Raw genomic sequence first — 20,282 nt, forward strand, 5'->3', positions numbered from 1 at the left:
TAACTGGTGGAACATCTGACTGTTTTTCTTTACCGTTAAACTTCTTACGGTCCTGTTCACTTTGGCTACTGTAGAGATCTGTATAGAACGCCTCGGCTACTTTGACTATCTTGTCCATATTCGTGAGGACGTTGCCCTCCTTGTCCCTTATTGCATACATCTGGTTTTGCCTATGCCCAATTTCTTCCTTACCGCTTTAAGGCTTCCCCTGTTCTTTACACCATGCTCAATTTTTTCCATGTTATACTTCGTTATATCATCCACCTTGCGCTTATTGATTAGCTTTGATATCTCTGTGCGGCTGTGCTTTCGTGCTGATAAAAGGCACCTGAATCGAGGAAACAGTACAGTGTGCTGATCTACGTATGTAGAGATACTTTTTTTTTTGCCTTGCTTATAGAACGGCCACATAGCTGGACACGCCGTCGGGAATAATAAAAACCTTCAGCCATTTGGCTTTTTATGTGTTCCTCCAGCGTTTAACAAAGAATGAATACACAGCTCCAAGAGTTTTATATTGCACTAATGGCAAAATAAGTGCTCAATTTTATAAAGGGCATCCACAACAGCGCTTTTCAGCACAGAGAAAAAAGAGGGGCCACGAGGTAAGTAACGTGTAGTATATAAAATGAAAAGCAACAGAAAAAGCTCTAGATTTATCGGCAATTTCGCATGTAGCCAAGTTGGTTTGGTTTGGTTTTGTTTGTGGGATTTAACGTCGCAAAGCAACTCAGGCTATGAGAGACGCCGTTGTGGAGGACTCCGGAAATTTCAACCACCTGGGGTTCTTTACGGGCACTGACATCGCACAACACACGGGCGCCTTGCTTTTCGCCTCCATCAAAAAGCGCCCGTCTCGGCTGCGGCAGGTGGTTAGTTCGAAACCCACCGCCGGACACCCACCGGTAAAAATGGGTACAAGCGTCCCCCGGCCTGGCGCTCGGCTTTTCCAGGGGTGTGCGTTTGGGAGAAGCTCCGTAAACCCCGCTGCGCGCCCCTCCTCCTCCTCCTCCCGCGTCCTTGCGAACAGTAGACTAGCGCCGTAACCACTGTGCCACCCCGGCGGGGTGCATATAGCCAAGTGTTCACAAGGCGGTTCGTATGAAGAGCACTATTTTAAAGAATAGTTTCACTAGACTTCTTTAGGAAGAGCTTGCTTCAGCGTAAGTCTATTCATTGTAAAGTTCTGACATGCCCAGCTGCCCAGATAGGGTTATTCTCTTTCTGATAAAAAAAAATAAAATGCCCTATATAGGAATGCGCTAAAGGTTCCAGAAAGCACGGTTAATACTAACAACTTCGCTGTTAATATTACCGCTTTTATCATCTTGGCATATCAGCATATGTATCGAACTACGATACAGCCTTGAATATCTATATCGAGCATCGATTTTCATTCTGTCTCTTGTACTGGTATCGGCAAAAATGAGAGAACTGCAGAATCTACATTGGATTAATGCCAACGCACGGATGCTGCTGTTGGCTACTTCTGGTTGCTTGTAGTAGCTTCACTTATCGTTTGCGCATTGTATTCTTTGGCACTTTCAAATTCCGCGCCAATCTCTTCCTATGCCCCTTTTCGGCTCTAATTCGCGTTGCGTGACGTCACATTCTCTACTTCACATTAATTCACTTCTTGTTTACCCCTTTTATTCTCGAACTTTCACATTGCCCGCCAATCCCTTTCTATGCCCTTTTTGCGGCTCTATTTCCGGTTGCGGGACGTCACACCTTCGACGTCATATCCACTCTGGCACCCGTTGCTTTCCGCTTTCACTTCCCCTTCTTCCCTTCCCTTACGGACCGGTTCAGGTGCGCGCAGAACAAGTGTGGCAGATTTTGCGCCTTCCCTTTCCTATGAACTTGTTATTCTATCTAATTACCTAAATTACATTACATTAGGTCCCTCTATAGATTGACACCACTCATTAACCTCTACCACTTCTCAATTGCCAACACCTGCTGCGGACACAATATCGCGGACATGGTTTGCGGACACGGTTTCCGGACACGGTCTGCGGACAGAAATCTGTGAACATAGCGAAGTAACGCTTTCGCGTTAATAAAACTTTTCAGGGTATCGAGTATAGGGACCGAATATAACTAAGTATTCCCCTGTACCTGATGTTTGGTATACGTTATAGATATGGCACCAGCACTGTCTTCTTCTTCGGGTGTGCTCTTCGGCTCTAGCGTTGTAAGCTGAAATATTTTTTGACACCCTTGTGAAGCGCAGGAGCGAGATCAATCGGTAGTTTTTCATTCTTTCATTCTTCGAGCTTGTCCTCGAGCTGTACGGCCGTAGAATAAAATGATCGGAAAGAAGAACTGATGTTCATTAAGAATAAAGCGATAGCAACTGCCAGTGCCAATAGCGAACCTGGTGTGGCCGAAAAAGTGACCTAATTGGCGAAAGTGGCTTAGGTGTGCGAGGTGAAGAAATTTTCAGTCGCTCAGATGGACATGAGTGCTGAAGGCAACCTTTAGTCAGTCGACGTCTGACGGCAGAATGCGCCTTACTCAAAGCGTTCCATGAGAGCGAGAAACAGGCATGACTCCCGTTTCTTGAACGGATAAATTTCTACTCTGTTTCGGAGGTCATACCTCTTTTGGTTAGAAAACGAATGGGCTATTGTTCATCTGTAGCACACCCTTTCATTACCTAAATTGGATGTGCCCATAACCACCCCTCCTTTTCGTGGGCAGGTTGACCCCCAGGGAAAGATCGTGTCATCGTGGCTCAGCGAGACTGTGAAGCCCCTCTTCATGGCGCGCGTTCTCGACTGTCTAACTAGCAGCAATTCCAGCGTGTTCCCGGAAGTGCCTGCCATAGAAGTGGCATTTGATGCTTTCAAGCGAGTCCACGACAAGAATAACACCCAACTATCCGAGGTAGTAAACTGGTGGCTGTGCAACCATCACCGGGATGTATTTGCTTAGATATTCGGATGAAGATTCGTATAGTATGGGGGGTTCCAGAGGACACTACCGAGCAAAGATGAGCAAAATTTAAAAGTGCCAAGTATGTATGCTGTGCTGATCTATATATATTTTTTTTTTCACGACAGGAGTTTAGGACGATGCTGTCAGCGTTTTAAATTCAGCGTTGCCGTATTGTGTAGTCCAGTTCTGAGCCGTTCAGATGCCATTGATATCAAACATATAAAACAAGTTAAAGGGCGGCCTACCTTTCGTAGATGAACTTTACGTGAGTCGTTTGGTGTATGAATCATGCTGCCAGTTACTGAAAAGCGTCCTGGAAGATGCTTCATTCAAGTGTTCACATATATAAGAATATACACGGACAGATGGACTGATGGATTTTAGGAAGGTCTCTTTAATGCAATGTGGCAGCAGGTGCGATCGTGCTGGACATGTATCTTCACCTAATGTTGCTGAACCAACCAATCTGTCAAACATTACGGCGCTTTTCGTAAGTTGAACTTCTATGTTAGGCATCCTGGCTACGCCGCACGTCTATGGAAGCGAATAGCTAATAGCTCGTCAGCTGCGCGATGACAGTGCACCTTCCAGATACCCAGGAGGTCGAAGTTATTCGAGAGACCACCACTCCGGCACCGTTTTCTTTACGCGTTCATACTAATCTGCCTTCCTTGCCATACTGCGCGGTTCACGCGTCAACAAAAAAACTGTGTCAGAGATTACGCCTTACGTTTTCCATAAACCAAGTAATTATTATTATTATTATTATTATTATTATTATTATTATTATTATTATTATTATTATTATTATTATTATTATTATTATTATTATTATTATTATTATTATTATTATTATTATTATTATTATTATTATTATTATAAATGATATTTAACAGTGCCAAACTCAGCGCGTCTTTCAGATTCAGACAAGTGCGGAATGAAAGGCACCAAAGTAACACAAAGTGAGCTATTGGGTGGAGGCCCGTAATGGCCCTTGTGGGGAGTCCACGCGAGCCCCGTGCGAGGTTCGAACTGGGGCCCAGAAGGAGATCTGGGCTGCCCACTCATGGCCTGGTCAGTTCCAATTCGCACTAATGCGGGCAGCCGGAAAAGGGCTGCTAACATTCGGCCTAGATTCGTGAATGTGGGCAGCCTAGCACAATCACTAATGCACCCTACATTTGTACAGACAGGGACAGCCACATTGGACGAACGTTTTGTTGCTCATGCCAAGTAACTGCTCGAATGCCAGATTAGCACCGGCGCTAAATCACACAGTCTGATTTGGGCTAGCCCGCTTGCTTCCACCATGGCCAGACGTAGGCATTTTTGGGGCTGCCCTTGTTCTAGTAACTATCACGAGCAAAATACTCTGCAGTATATCTTCACATGGCATTCTTTACTGAACAACGTTACTGAGTTGTGTTCCTACTGATATACTGATATGGACTGGCCCACATTGCCCCTAAATGTCACCTGGAGAGTTTTAGTTTTACGTTCTACGTTGAATAATGGCGACGTAAGAAAGAATTGGAGGTGGTTCATTACAACCTCTTAAGGCGCCGAAGTTATTGCTATAAATTTTCAGTCAATACCATATAGATTCCACACTGCAAAAGTCTGAAACATGAAATATATATAACTGTAAATACGCTTAGAACTGTGATCGTGACTCTTTCAGAACAGATAATTACGGCGCGCTTATAGCGAATTACATAGATGAGGTAGCGAGGTGCACTTTCTTTTGGGCCCACTGCGGCATTCCTTGGGCAGCCCCTATTGGGCTCATCTTTTTCGGTAGCGAAAGCTATACTACTATACCTTTGAGCATTTCGACGGTATTTCGGCGGTGCCTGAAAGAACGCCAACTCGGGCCTCTCCTTTTAAGTGGGAGGGTGACATTAAACTCAGCCTGAAATTATATTTTATTATTTATTATTCACAGATACTGCATTCCACGAGAGATTTTAGCAGCGGGGGGGTATGACATTGCGGGAAAACAAGAGCCGTATACAACAGAACGAAGTGAAGAAAAAATTCACTGCCATATAAATACAGCAATATGAAGAAAGAAAAATACACTGTCAGGTAAATACAACAAGCGTCATTGGTATACACAATCCACTGCGTGAAAACAAACAAAAGCAAAAAATTAAAAAGCATTTTTGAGCTTTTACGTCATCAGTTGAGATGGGCGGTACACGAAAAGAAGGTTGAGTCACAGTAATGTTAGTTAAGCTGTTATAGTTTTATACATTTCTAGGAAAAATTAAATTTGTAAAGCAATCATGTTTTACGCGGAATGAATTCACGTTACCCCTATGCAACGCTGGTACGTTCATATAGCTCAGGCAAAGCAGGGCTTTATATTTGCGCTGGTAGCCTACGCTGTCGCGTCATACCCTTAAAGGCTCAACATAAATGTGAACCCTAATTTTGTAGCAGGGTATGCGATGACAACCTTTCCCTTTCAGACGCTTATGCCTGCCACCTACCTCAGGGTACCCCTCTGCATGCTGAACTAGCGATTTGGGGAGCCTTGTCAGGAGTGCCTTGCACCGGAACTTATTCAATACGCATTCTTACTGCTTCCTCTGAAGCCTACAAGGAAATCGCTATTCCGGGAATGCCAACAACTCGCGGCCAGAACTGTCGTTATTTAGTGGACCCCAGGCCACTCGAACGAATCAGGGGGCAATGCACCGACGCACGCCGCGGCTGCCTTGGAAGGTGGGATGTCTACATTTACTTCCCAACCCTCCTTGCTTCATCCTTACTCGACCTTTTTAGGGCAGTGCACGCCTTCTCTTGCCCTTATGCACTATACTCGGACCAGTCTTCGTAGCCTCAGTCAGCATCGCATGCAGGTGGCCCCACCAGGCCCACCTTTTACGCTGAAAACCCACCACACCCGAAGTTAAGAAGTCTTCTTCAATAAGCTCATCACCCATGCGGCTTACACGCCACGTATTATGGCCTGCTGGCGTCAGTGTACAGAGGATATGAATAAGTGCCCCCACTGTACGACTCCAACGCGCGGCGGGATTTCTAATCTCTGGGATTGCCTTGCTTTTTCTACTGGACGTTCCGACATCGAACCTTGCCGCCTGAACTACGGTTCCCTTCTAGGAACTGATGCTAACACACTGATGATATTTGCCAAGTATGGCTCCATTAGTGGCCTGGTCAGAGCAATATGATTTTAGTGACGACCTGTGCAAATAATGAAGATTCTGCCTACTCCCTTTTACCCCCATACATGGCCATGAGCCTTCCTATTCCATAAAAGACGTTCAATCAATCAATACACACCGTTTCCCTTGAGCATTTCGTCGGTAGCTGTAAGTCTGTCCCGTTGCCTATCAACCGACTTCGTTAACTCTGGCCTCTCCTTTCTTGTGCATACGGTGAACATAGAATCAGCCTGCCATGATATTTGATTTCAAGTTACACCTAAGCCACGTACACACGCACATAACAGACATGAACGTGGGTTCCGCATAGAGTGCCGGTAACTTTGATGCGTTCCACTGAACGCTGGTTGTTTTCGATGTAACGTTCGGTCACTCGTAATCAAAGCTTTCTCTCCACATTTAGTTCAGATGCTTTGAACCCCTCTTATTTTTTACCACATGGAGCACCTTTGCTTTATATGAGTCATATATTACCACGAGGGACCCATGAATACCGGATGGGGTTATATGTATTCCTGTGACCCTTTCATGCCTATATGATTCCCAAATGCGATAGGAGCAAGCCAGTTCAGGCTGCTCTAAAGGGGGCCAACATGGGTATCATAGCGGTTGCACCAGCTCCGGACGTCCAATGGGCCCCACAAGGGTATTGTAAACAGTTTGGGCATCTCTCGCGTTCTCCTATACTTCGTCTCACAAGATGTTTACAGCACTGCGAAAGGTATAGCTCTTTCGTCCAATCAGGGCTGCGGAAACAAAAAATAGTCTCTCAAATGTTTGAGCAGTGTGGAGGTATTATAATCAACACGCACGGAAATTCAAAACATAGGTTGCACTGGTATATTTATATAGTAGAATGTTCCAATTACTGAAGAAAGTATCAGAGAAAACTCGGACGGACGCACCTCTGCGGATGCCTTTGGCGATCTTAGTGATGCATTTCCATTATCCAACATGGCGTCGGCTTAGTCGATTGTGTCTGCTGTGTACCGCACACCGACAGTGCGCTGTTTTCCCAAGCAGGCGAAGCAGATGACTTTAAATGTTTTAAGCGCTCGCGTCGAGAGTGAGGGCAGCTCAAGTACGAATGCACTCATAAGGACAACGCGCCATATTATTCTGTGAAGCAGGATAAGGCACAGCGGATGAGTAGCCTCAAAAAGGAGATGCACGCTTGGCTGTCCGGAAAAGGTGTCGCGCGGAGAAGCGACATGATGAAGGCCGAGCTGACGCAGCTTGTCAACAACGTGAACGCAGGTGGGTACCGATACCGTGTAGACTGCATCGCTGAAGTTGCTGGTCATCTCGTTGTGTGCTTGCCACCCTACCACTGCCAACTGAACCCGATATAGCTTGTTTGTAGCGATGTCAAGGATTTCGTGGTCAGTCGAAATAAGACGTTTAAGCTCCAAGTCGTGGAGCCTTAGATTTGGAAAGGCATCAGGCAAATGAAAGCTGAGAAATGGAAGAATTACGTACATCCTGTTATCACTGGGGAAGATGTGATGCGAAACCTGAACCACATCATCGACGATGTTGTTGTCCAAGGACCTGGTATTTTTGTCAACCTGGAGGACCACACAACCAACAGCGCTGAATGGAGTTGTGATGAGGACTATAAGATGAGACTCTGGAATGTGCAAACGTGATGCCTGAAATGTGCACAAATCGAGATCATTCACTACTGTCGCAGCGAGAGTAACGAAAATGAGAACAATATCGTCTCTCAAGGAATATGGCAGGCGCCGAAGTGGAGGCATCTGGATTAATTTAGAGCGCTTGTGCGTTGACTTTCGCGCTGCACATGAGATTGTTTTTCATTCCGCCACTATCGAAGACTAAATTTATATGCACATGACAAAAACACTGCAAATAACTGTGACATGACAACCGAGGATATGATAAGAACAGGTGGTGTCAAAAGAAAAAAGTGGAGCCAGTCTTTTTTGAACGGGCATTCCCCTGTCCATATCAAAGGAAAGAACAAAAAGACATCAAGCGCTAACTACCAGTACGCCTGCTTTCACATGGATGGAGCTATTTGTTGGGGCGACTGGCGCGTAGGAACACAGTCATGTAGCGCGCTGCATTTCTGATTGAACGAGAGAGCCGTGCATTACGTTGTGCTGCAAACATCTTGTGAGATGAGGCATAATGTTGTAGCTGAACGTATCAAACGAGACTGGTCACTAACGTCAGTCTAGTGGCGCCAGCTGGGTCTTAGAATGCGAAGTATTTTTATCAGCGGAACCACACTTACATTAAGACCTAAAACAAAGCATAATAATTCAATTGATTACTAATGAAAATTTCACGCTTATACGTTTTTCTATACACGAGGTCAAACGAAACCAAGTCTCGATGTCTCATTTAAAGTCAATAAATTTACCGACGAACGCAGTTACAATGAATTGTGTTTCAAAATATTGGTCTTGCTTCTAAGAGCGTGGCCATGTTGGAAGCCATAATTAAGCGTAAGCAAGAAACACTGACGCGTAATTTAGGATTTAGGGAATACATCTTTAGAGTAGATTTTAAAAATTCACAAGGGAGCACCTGTGCACAGAACACGGAAACCACTCCATTTCGACTCGAACCCGGGTACCCGACTCCAGTGGCTGCGTTTAGATATAGGCTAAACGGAGTGACGTCCGTGCACCGTGAAATGTCAGTACCCCATGTGGCCGAAATTTCCGGAGTCCTTCACTACGGCGTCTCTCCAAGCCTAACTTACTTTGGGGCGTTACCGCATTTGTCTGTTTGCGTGCAGAAATACGAAGGCATTCAAAGTTCCGTGCCGATTCCCATTATGAGCTCAGCCAGCTTTAAATTTGCTTTCCTACTTCTATAAATTTACTTTTATCATTTATTCTTTGTTGTATTTGTCTGTTATGTTTCATTATTTATTGATTGATTTTTATTTTATTTTTCATGACTTTATTTTTTTACTTTTCTACTTGCTCTCATTATTTTCATTTCCCTCAGCCCCCGTCGGCTTAAAACTAGTACACTCATGAACTCTTTTCTTGAACTGGGTAGAGCAGTGGTTTGCATGTTCTTATGGATAGTGAATCGATACTTCTGCTATTACTGGGGTCGAAATGATTCGATTATTAAGGCAAAAGCCTTTCTAGGCTCATGGAACGAAATCGTGTTCTTGAAAGTTATGCGCGATATCTGTAAATTTCATGAGATGTGTCCTTGTCTAGCGTTCCTGCCATCTCCAATCCCACGAACGCGCGACAAGGAATGCCACGCTATAGGAGCGATAGTGTACCGTCCGAAGAACAGTTGCCGGAGAAAGTGTGACAGATACTGCGTCTTTCCCTCGCTGTAAAGCGATTATAGTTATAATGTAGCACTGCAACCACACTGTGACTGCAACCAACGCTGATAAGAGGCAAATGTTGAGAGGCATATGATAGGAGAGGAAGGGTAGGCTTTTGCAATTTTCTTCTTGGGAGACATTTAAGAGACCCTCTAATTCGTTTTCTTATATTCTTTCTCCTGAGGACACACATGCTTACAGAGGGACGCCAGTCATGAGGCCATAAACACTTTAGCAGTTATAAAGTTTGATGCATGCGCACAACTGCGTACACTCTTTGCCACCGCACGCTATTCCGGCGTATACCTGGGTACTATATACTGAATGTGCATATGATGGCAGCGGCGCTGGCGAGTGTGGTGACAGAACCTTCTTTATAGTAATCAATATAAGGAAATGGAATGAGTGTCAGTTGAAAGATGGTTATAGGGGACAGCATGCAGAGATAGCGTTAACCGTACATAAGATGCATCTCTGCGTTAATGTCACTATGTCAGCATATCGCACAACTGAAATACCGCTACTGCTGCGCTCAAATTTCTCGTTATCGAGTATCGTAGGCTTTGGCCACATTTTTAGTATGGCGGTTAACTTGCCTATGGGAGACTTACTGCTCGTGTGCTTCGCTACGTATGTTAATTGTTACGGGCGTGACTTAGTTTTGTCTATACTATCACCCTGACAGGGATGAAACGAGGCCTGTTTAACAGTTTCGTGTAGCAGCACTTACCTTTTGACTTCTAGTGACGCAAATGTTCCAAGTGTGAATGCTGTGGCAGAGTCGCCACAGAATAAAAAAATGAAGAGAAATGGAGGGTAGATCATCGAAGTTATTTGGTGTAATATTGAGCTCATCGCGGCACAACAGAACAAATGCCGAATTCTCAGGCCGCAAAAAGTCAGAAACAGCCTCAAATCGCATTATTTATCGCGAGGTGCGGTGTCTGTCTGTCGCAGGCGCTGACCGAAGAAAAGACGTTCTTCATCACCGCCTGCCTCTCCAGCTGCGCAAAGACGGACGCCGATAACATCTACGGCGGGGATTGTAACAAGGCCATGGCTAATTTCGCGCCCTTCGCCAAGACCTTCAATTGTGCCGTAGGCTCAAATATGAACCCCAAGACAAAATGTACTTTCTACAGCTGATAACGTGAAATCACCGGCCTCCACGATTACTGTCCAGCACCCTGTCATCGTTTGACCACGTTTCTTGTGTATGTCATGTGGTTACCTGGAATTTATCTTAGGGTTATTATTATCGCTGTGGCAGTCACAATTCTGTAGTAGAGTCGAAGGTTCATTTTGGTGTCAATCGTGCAGGAGTTCAGCGGTAAGGCATCAAACTAGGGGCTTTCCTGGAGTGAACTGATCTATCGTATAGTACTCTTTCGTGTTCCTTATTACAATTGTTATCTCTCGGTTTCGGTAGCCGACATTGCTTCTGCCATACGCTTCAAAACATTCATGTTTCGAGCCAGCGGGCGAGAGATCCCGTTGGGCAGTTGTATCCTGTTCCATTACCTATTGAACTCTTTTTGAGCACCCCATGACAGTGGCGTTCAGTACTTGTATTAGCATTGGTGGGATATATGAAGGGAGCACAATGTACAATCTGCTATCATGGTTAACTGTGGTTCAGCACAGGCACAATTATCCGGATTTTGCGCTGTTACTAGAGCAATTACAAAGGTACTGCAGGAATAAATTGTGTGCAGAAACACCAAAATAGGTCACTTTGAGCTATGTCAAACAGTATTTGTACGCTGCTTCATCATTCAAGTATTCTCGAAATATTTGTTGATGGGCTCGGGAACGTACAATGAGGACTTCCCTGCGTTCCCTTTTGTTTTGATTGGTGTATTTGGCAGTACCATTGCAGTGAAAGTAATTGCATTAGCAGTGCATCTTGAATGAAAGCTGTCAAGCGAAACGGTATGAATCGCCTTCTTTGAATCCCGCCGAATATTTCCAGGAATTTTTCATTCGATACGAAGGGGTTGTGAGCCTTCTTTGTTCTTTGTTGCACATTTGGCACAACTGATGCGTTATTGTGATTGCGAGTATAAAAATACCAAGGATTGCACAGCACGAATGCCACATCTGATTGTCAGGCACATCACATAAGTAACCAGCCATTATTAAAACTTTTCAGTCTTTTTAAATCTGCCGTTATTATCGGCGTGGTTGAGCGGCAAAGTACTGCGAAGTTTGATTTGAATCAAATCTCCGCAGCGGATGAATAAATAAAATGTTGAGGCTCATATGTATATTTATTGACGTCGTGAAAACATCTCTCATTTCCGAGTACTGCCTTTTTCCATATCTCTTAGGAGGCTGTTGTAGTTGTGGAAGACAACACGGCCTTGGTGAATAAACTGCAGCGGCGATTTAGTGATAATGTTCTGCCGAAGGAAGAGCAGCCCCACGCGTCGAAATATCTTACCTTTTCTGTCCTTCAGGAAACAGCTGTCTTGTATTATGGGTGGTGGATGCCTTAGCTGTGCCGTTTGAACGATGTCGAGCACCGGCATTGCAAAAAGACCTCATCTGATTTAAAAGACCATTTCAAAATGCGCACGGGTTTCATGGCCTATGAATTCAAACAAATTATTTTGGAGGTACAGTCCGATGTGGTATGTCTTCAAGAGAATCACTTCGCAGCATTAATCTTGGCACTTTCTTTTCTTTTGCAACTATCTGTTCGGGCGGTTTTCAATTGCTGTTTCTAATAAAACTTGATATGTGTTCACCACTTCACGTACGATAATCAAGCATATATGCATGTTTTGATGGCGCATATTCTTTCATGTTGCGAATTTCATGCATTTATGTTGAGGCAAACGCAAACCTCAGTAACATTTGTTTCTGCGTTGATTACAAAGGTATTATCTTGATGACCATCATATCCTCATCGTGGGCCACGTCAGCAGTAGTTTGATTTCCTGTATTAATGTACAAGGAATTTGGTGGGGTCAGGCTACTTGAAACGATCATGAGTTTGTTTCACGATGCACACAGTATGATACAAAATGCCGCTAGACGGATAGAAGTGGCGCCGTGTGGGATAGGCGAAAAGGCTGGATCATTGGAGTGTGCCTGAATCGCTCTGTGCATGTGTGTTGGGTGTGAATATCGCTTTTTTTTTGGCGCAAGATTATATCTCGCATCAGTATGAAGAATACTTCAATTCCATATCGCCATCCGTGGGGTTGTGATGTACGTGTGTTGCAGGAGTTGCCTTCGCGCGCTAGTCTCTGGCATGTCTGCATCCTTCGCTGATAGAGAATGACGTATAATCTTGGTACCCGCAAAAACAACTTTAACGCTTTTATTGTATAGAGACCCTTACGCTACGTCGTCGCATACCTGACCACTCGCTGAAACAGATCAGCGTGGCGGGCTGATTGACATACCGCCGGAAGTGCGCATGGTGTCATGAGCTAAACTGTCGTCACTGGAACCTCACTGAGCCTCGTGTATTGCCGTGGTTGTTCTGGGCTATAAGCGCAGCCCGTTAGCACCTCATCCAAAAATATAGACTACACTGCTTTAGTTATTTTACAGTGGTTTATTATGTTATGTGTCGCCTAAATTGAGTTTTAGCTCTTGTAGCCTGCGCTACGCAAGAGACGTATGTAATGAACGTTTTATTGCCGTGTTAAAATTATATTGCACATCTCGGCAAGCTCTCGTTTCCCCTTGCGTACAAACCTCAGGCCTTCGTCATGCTCAGAACTTTATAGGACTGTTTACTTTCACTTTATAAGAATGTTTGATTTAATCATTTCGTGTCATAACTTAATTCGAAGACGCATTTTCGTACGAGTTCTCTCCCCGCCTTCCATGCATTAAGCTTTCAGACTTTCTTTTCGCCATTTATTTTTCTTACACTGAGTAGCATGGCTGCATATTTAAGCACAGGCTAAGGTTTATTATTAATTTGAGAGTTCTTCTTTCACACACATCGTCAGGTGTGGAGTGTTCTCGTCGCTCAAGGGAGGTGCCCTATTACTTGTGCATCAGATCAATGTAGTGATTTATGTTGTTTTTAACTTCCATGAACAAAGAGCCCTCGAGATATTGGAGTGTCTGAAATAAAGATCCTGATGATAGCGATGATAGCCGCCTTTCTATGGTAAGACCGAAGTTGCATAAAGCAAACTGTGCTATCCTATAGGAGGAGGAGGAGGAGGAAACAACTTTATTTAACACATTAATAACTGTTCAGAATGTCCTGGGCCAGGGTCACCAAGGCCAACTGATCTTTCAGCTGGTCAGATGCTAACCAAGCCCGCCACGTTGGGGGAGGAGGGTGATGAATGTGGGGTGATTGAATGCATCGGGCATGAAAACATGCAATGCTCTAATTTGCATTGTCTTGAAAACAATTTCGGCATGCGGGGGAATGTATGATTCGGTATAGAAATAATCGCGCAGGAGTGAGCAGTGTACTTAGTTGTATTGAATGCGTATTTGCGTGGTAGTGAGAGATTTATCTGCGTACGAATAGTTTCTCTAATGTCATAGGGAATCTTCATTTCGTTTTGTAGTGAAGAGTAATGTCTCACGTGGGTGGATAAGGTCCATAAACCTTCTAGATATACCATATACACTGATTCAGTACAGGCCATACTCACCAGTCGTACGGCTCGCATTCCTGAGATACTGCAGGATGATCTACACAGATCTCTCGCCAAACTACGTCCTAACACTGTCACACTGAGATAGATTCCCGGTCACGCTGGAATCCCAGACAATGAAGTAGTGCATCACCTCGCCAGCGTGCTATCCTATATTTAGAAAAGATCAATGCTACATCAAGTTCAATGAGGTGCGGGCCGGTCCCTGGGCAACGAAATTTCGTTCTCTCAATGGCAGGGTCTTCTGAGCAGCGTCACCTGGCGAAACATAACGGAAATATTGTAAAAATGAATAAGAGCGCATTTAAAGCCTATCGTATTCGTTGTTTAAATAGGAAAATAGATTGACACTACTTGCCTTAACATTGAGCGAATTACTTTTCTCTATTTTTTTTAAACGCAACCTTAAAACAAGCTACCGATATCTTTCCGGGAGGCTGGTCCCCTTTAGGTTGCATTACGTGATGTTTTTAATTTTCATAAGTACAAAACCAGTGTGAACACAACCATAAGGTGATGGCATGGCAACGGTAATATGCAATTAGCTTCACCACAATTATTTCCTAACTTCAGTGAGTGTATGTTACCTTTAGGTTGTGTTCAGAGACGCCTCTGGGGAACAATCGTCGCTTAACCTGCTCAGAGGCAACCAGTGAGGAGAAAGAACCCAAGTAGAATTGTATTGGACCAAGCATGATAAATCATCAATGGCCAATGCTTCCATAATTGCCCCAATGCTGGACACCAATCAAAATGTGTGCATGGATGTGGGGACAAGCCTACTATTGGGCAATCTAAGGAAGGCCAATCATGAACAATCATAGGAAAGGTCATAGACCATGATAACACCTATATGCAGAAACCTTGTTGCATCCAAGCATTTTCTTCTATTGTGTGCCAATCATGTTTATCAATGTGTTTTAGCCTCTTCCTAGCACCTGTTTTCAGCAACAGTCAGTTGCTTCCACCCTCCTCTAACCTTATTCAACATTTTATACCTACCTGTACAGGTTTGGGGCCACAAGTTCTGGATATATAAAATATATCTAGGCCTTCTAGAAGGTCTGAGAAAACTTAATATGGTCACTGGACAAGCTGGTGCGAAAGTGCAGCAGTAAGCAGTTATAGCAATGCTGCAAGCTTCCTGGAAAAAAGTGATAGGTACTGTTGGAACCGGCTTCCAGAACATGTCAAACAAGCTCATTTGCTGGAAGTCTACATGAATGAGAGGCATAATCAATTGTTTTGTGTAGTTTTACGATTCATAATATCTACAATAAATTAGTAATGTCTTCAAACTTTATGTTTTTGCCCTTGCATACATCTGCAAACGCTACAGGAATATTGTTTGCTATATGACTGATGAGTACTGCAAAATACACCCCACTCTGGGGGTACATTGACTTTGTTCATTTTTTTATTTCCGCTGCTTTATTGATCAGCACTAGTTTCATAGCTTATGCACTTCTCGATTCTGTAATGGCACGACGCCTAGCGGTGCGGCTCCCGTCCTGGTCTTCAGCAAACATAAGCCACCTTTTGGTGGCATCCGTTTTATTGAAAAGTCTGCGTGTTGCACCTGCAAAATAGGGCGCATGTACAAACGCCGAAAAAGGAAGTACTTTGAATACTGAAGCCACATAGCAATTACATTGCATCTTTTAGAAGAAACACACTGCAAACAACAAAAATGAGACAAAAGAAAAAAGCTAACACGAACTGTGGCTGGTTCATGCAAAACACTGAAAGGAAAATGTCTGTGCCAGTAAAAGAACTGAAAGTAAAATTTGTCTACAATATTTATATTCGATGGGGTTAGCTTGGCCACTGTCATGAAGGCGGAGTGCATGTTGCTACTTTTGCTGTCAATGCATGCTAGTATATGCACGAACGTGCATTTAATAAATTTTATTAAAGCTAGGAGGCACAGTTTGTTTGTGCTTTTGTTCCCGGATTAATGACACGGAACCAGTAAAAAGGCAGTAAATCGTTCTATGAAACGTTTTTGTCAGACTATGCTCCAATTTCACATTATTTGCAGTCAGATTACCCCCCCCCCCCCCCCGCCCCCACATCACTGTACGTTACACGCTTCGACCAATATTTACACGCCGCAACCCGAGCACAACCTCTCAACTGTATCCATTGCTGCCCAGCTACCAGTGATATTTTCGCTTTCTTGCAGCCTTGGATGTTTTGTACACAAAATGTTCATGAACTGAATGTCTCTGTAACCTCGTGCCTGCCAAATAGTGCACGTCTACAGGGCGCGTTATCAGCATGGGGTCTGAAGCAGTCATGATGGGTTTTCCTAGTGGTAGGGAATAAAAGCAAGTGCCTGACCTTCTCTCCACCGACATCATCCTTTGTGGCTTTTTTTACATTCAGTCTGGATACGCGGCCAGATTGAACTGAAGAATGCTGAATGAATAATTATCAGTGCAAAGCCTATTCCAGTTTGTAAACTTACAAAGAAGCAGGTGAAGAAGGTTGGCAAGGCTCTTAAAGCTTTGCTTCAGACCCCTCGAACCTACCCAGCTGCACTGCACAGCAAGACTTGCTAACAACAGCCCGCAAAATATTTCTAACGGCATGTTTTGCGTCCATGCCTCCTTTCAGAGCAAACTAATTGGTCTGGAGAAAAAAATAAGGTTGAATGTACATAAAGTTCAAGCACATTACAGTAATTCAGACATGTCGAAGTGCCTCAACTACAGGAAAAGTTGTGCACATAGCTTTTTAAGTTCACACTGCAGAAGTACATACAAGTAGTTGAGTAACTGTTACTGAGCCCAAAAAATGTAGCTGAGGATTGCAACCACTGCCTAGTAAAGTGCCTAATGACAGAGATAACTTTCCATAGCTTGAATTTTTATATCACTGGAATTTGATCACTGCTCACTATACTTGAGGTGCCATAGACTATTACAAAGCTTGGACACACAGGATCTCCAAGTGAAAGTTCACTGAAGCACGAACTGCATACCAAAGACTGCACGTGCTCCTCATTTTCCAAGTAACTATCCAATGTTACATGTGCTTCCAGTGAAGTCACCGGCTGCGAGGGGAAGTCACCCGGTAGTCGAACAGCAGTTTGGTTTAGGCTTCTCCGCTGGGCCTTTTGCAGGTCGCGAACACTCACTAGTACACCTGAAAGTTTTTTCAGGACCTCCTCTTCAAAGCCTAGCAATTGTAAAGAAAATAGTTTAGTGGGGTTGAATGGCACATAGGCTACTAAGGCCACCATGCGCCAAGCGCGAGGTTTAGTTTGTTATCCGTGTGATGGGTCTGAAAAGTTAGTTAAAAAATCTATATCTCATTTAAAAACCTTGCTTCTTTTAGAAATGAAACAATGATGAATTTACAAGTGAGTCAACTCCTAGAAGTAGGCGAGGATGGAAAGAAATCTGTTCGTTGCAGAATTGTGGGAAGTGTTTTTTTTTCTCATCTTGTCCAGTTTTTTGCACGGCCATAAAATGTGTATTATTGCCATCTCTTTTCCACATAGTCCACATGTCGGTCATTCCTGTTTTGCGAGAATAAAGTTGTGTGTGTGTGTGTGTGTGCGTGCGTGCGTGCGTGTGTGCGTGTGTGTGTGTGTGTGTGTGTGTGTGTGTGTGTGTGTGTGTGTGTGTGTGTGTGTGTGTGTGTGTGTGTGTGTGTGTGTGTGTGTGTGTGTGTGTGTGTGTGTGTGTGTGTGTGTGTGTGTGTGTGTGTGTGTGTGTGTGTGTGTGTGTGTGTGTGTGTGTGTGTGTGTGTGTGTGTGTGTGTGTGTGTGTGTGTGTGTGTGTGTGTGTGTGTGTGTGTGTCCGATGTGCAGGCGACATACGATGACTTCAATGAAATGTTCTTGACGAGAGCATGACTTCCATTCCTTTATGGTAGGTTTTACCAAGCGCAGCTTATTTTTTTATTCCAAATTTCATTCTGACTGCCAGTTTTCTTTCAGCTTGCAGTGCACTTACTTTAAGCTGTCCTTGTAGGGAATGCGTACTTTCTTAATTGTTTCGTGTTGTGCTTGTACAGCACACTCATCTGCTCTCTCATTGCCTTTAATTCCAACATGACTTGGAACCCAGCACAGTGTTAAGCTCTGTCCCTGTGCTTTGGCTTTTGCTATGTTTTATATATTTCCAATCAATAATGAACATGAATTTCTAGAGTGAAATGCGAGAGCACTTAAGGAATCGGTGTAAATGACACTTCTTCATATTCTCGTTTATTGAGTTTTCTACTGCTACGACAATTGCATAGCACTCTGCAGTGAAAATGGAAGCGCACTGAGGTAACCTTATTATGTTTTCTTGTTTGTCTCCCACTATGGCACTGCCTACATAAAATGCCGTTTTAGAACCATCAGTGTAAAATGATTTATAATTTCAGTACTTATCACTGAGGGTCAAAAACTTTTGTAAAAGGTGTTTGTGTGGTGTCAGTTTTTTGTGGAGTTTTGTAAGTGTTAAGTCACATACATCGGGAAAACTGTACCAGGGTGGCAGTGGGTGGGGAAAATGCGCAACATTGGGTAGTGTATCTAGTATGTTTAATTCTTTCCACCTTTCTTCAAAACGAAGTACGAACGGCTTGACTGCTTGAGGCTTATTCTTAAACAGTGTCCTAGGTGGGCATCATGTAACTGTTGTGTAACAATGGTGTTTCAGTAAAGAACGAATTTTTAGGATGTACGAAAATTTAAGAATGGCTCTTCAGTATGCAAGGGATAGCTTATTTGTTTCCACATAAAGATTTAACTGATGCTGTCCTGTAGGCACCAGTGGATAGACGCAAACCTAAGTTGTGGGCCGGGTCTAGTAGTTTCAGGTACAAGGGTCTTGCAGATTCGTACACTATACAACCATAATCTATGCACGAACGAAGAACAGAACGATAAATATGCAATAGGCATGTTCTATCGGATCCCCAGCGTTTATGTGACAGGACTTAAGGTACGTTCAAAGATCGGGAAGCTTTATTTTTGTCTGCGTTTATGTGGGGGAGGAAAGTCAGCTTTCTGTCGAAGGTAATGCCAAAAATGTGTGTTCATGTCTTACAGGTAAAACAGCATTGTTAGGATAGATTTGGGGATCGGTGTGCAGACATCGTCTAAGTGAAAACAAAACGGCTACTGACTTATGTGTGGAGAACTTGAAACCATTTCTATCAGCCCATATGGTTACCTTATGTACTGTTAATTAAATTTGTCTCTCACATGATGGCACACTGGAAGATGTACATGCTATTTGCAAGTCATCGACATGCACTGAGTACATGATGGAGTTCGGAATCACTTTTGCTATAGATTTCATTTTTATTATAACGAGTGTGGTACTTAAGGTGCACCCCTATGGAACACCATTCTCCTGTGTGAAATTTCTTGACAGGGTTGTAAAGAAAAGATATTTTAGAGCGTTACGGACAGGGAAACGGCGTTTATGACAGAGTTGACACGAGCCATCCTGGAATGCAGTCATACAAGCCATCGAAAAACATCTGCGTACCATACCCAAACCAATGGACTTAGGGAACGTCTGATCGAAACGATCGCGGACATGATCGCCATGTAGGTACGTCGACGCTGAATACAAGACCTGGGATGCCATCTTGCAATACGTGATCTTCGCGTACACGGCAGTTTAGGAGACGACCAGAGCGACCCCGTTCAAGCTTGTGTATGGCAGGGAGCCCACGACGACGCTCGATGCAATGCTGCCGCACGCAACCAACGAGGACAACTTTGACGTCGCCGCCTACCTGCAGCGTGCAGAGGAAGCCCGACGACTCGCACGGCTGCACATTAACGACCAACAGCGCACCGACAGCTGACAATACAACTTACGACGACGCCTCGTAGAGTATAATCCAGGAGACCAAGTGTGGGTTTGGACACCAGTTCGCCGTCGCGGACGAAGTGAATAGTTGCTGCATTGATACTTCGGGCCATACAAAATCCTTCGCCGCATCAGACAACTCGACTATGAAATCATTCCTGACGGTACGACAGCATAACGACGCTGATGCGCGCGCCAAGAAATCGTACATGTTCGCCTGAAGACTTATTACGCGCGCTAAAGAATATGTGGTGTTTAAAATTAGTAGTGTTCATGTTTAAGTTGCTTTGTTTTGGAACATCGAGCCGATGTTTTTTCAAGAGTGGAGTAATGCCGCGAAACCTTCAAA

At 44.0% G+C, this 20,282-nt stretch overlaps 1 pseudogene across 1 annotated transcript in view; it reads left to right on the plus strand.

The window, feature by feature from the left end:
• Positions 1 to 12,367, plus strand: part of LOC146177407 (neprilysin-1-like) — a 77,505-nt pseudogene extending 65,138 nt beyond the window's left edge. Inside the window, exons 6-7 of the transcript XR_014701354.1 lie at positions 2,707 to 2,892; positions 10,423 to 12,367. The product of XR_014701354.1 is annotated as a neprilysin-1-like (transcript). The remainder of the gene's footprint in view (positions 1 to 2,706; positions 2,893 to 10,422) is intronic.
• The last annotated feature ends 7,915 nt before the right edge of the window (positions 12,368 to 20,282 follow it).

This window comes from Amblyomma maculatum, chromosome 10, assembly GCF_055883805.1.
Source record: "Amblyomma maculatum isolate TAMU_Amacu chromosome 10, ASM5588380v1, whole genome shotgun sequence".
NCBI classification, from domain to species: domain Eukaryota; kingdom Metazoa; phylum Arthropoda; class Arachnida; order Ixodida; family Ixodidae; genus Amblyomma; species Amblyomma maculatum.